This window comes from Branchiostoma floridae, chromosome 10, assembly GCF_000003815.2.
Source record: "Branchiostoma floridae strain S238N-H82 chromosome 10, Bfl_VNyyK, whole genome shotgun sequence".
NCBI classification, from domain to species: Eukaryota; Metazoa; Chordata; class Leptocardii; order Amphioxiformes; family Branchiostomatidae; genus Branchiostoma; species Branchiostoma floridae.
This window is the reverse complement of record NC_049988.1, coordinates 10087626-10087962: the sequence shown is the minus strand read 5'-3', so window position 1 is coordinate 10087962 and position 337 is coordinate 10087626.

The following is a 337-nucleotide window of genomic DNA, read 5'->3' as shown; positions in this document are numbered from 1 at the left end:
AAGACTCCCTTTCATAAGCAAGATCGTATCATGGTGTTGGAATAATGATCTTTTATATGAAAGTGATATTCGTTGCGTATTACTAAGGAAAAACAAACAAAGTATAAGCGTATCGGGAGAATGTTATTGGAATACACGAAACAGTCATATATCTTCCCACAGTATATTGACAGCAGTGATATCTGATATTGAAAAATCACGTTTAATCTGTTTCTGAGACAATTAATATGTAGTTTGTTTATGTTGAGTGTTATTAATTCTGTAAAGCAACCTTATGGTACAAGTTATGAACTTATGACAAGAGGCACACAGACTCAAGTAACAAGTTTAAATACAC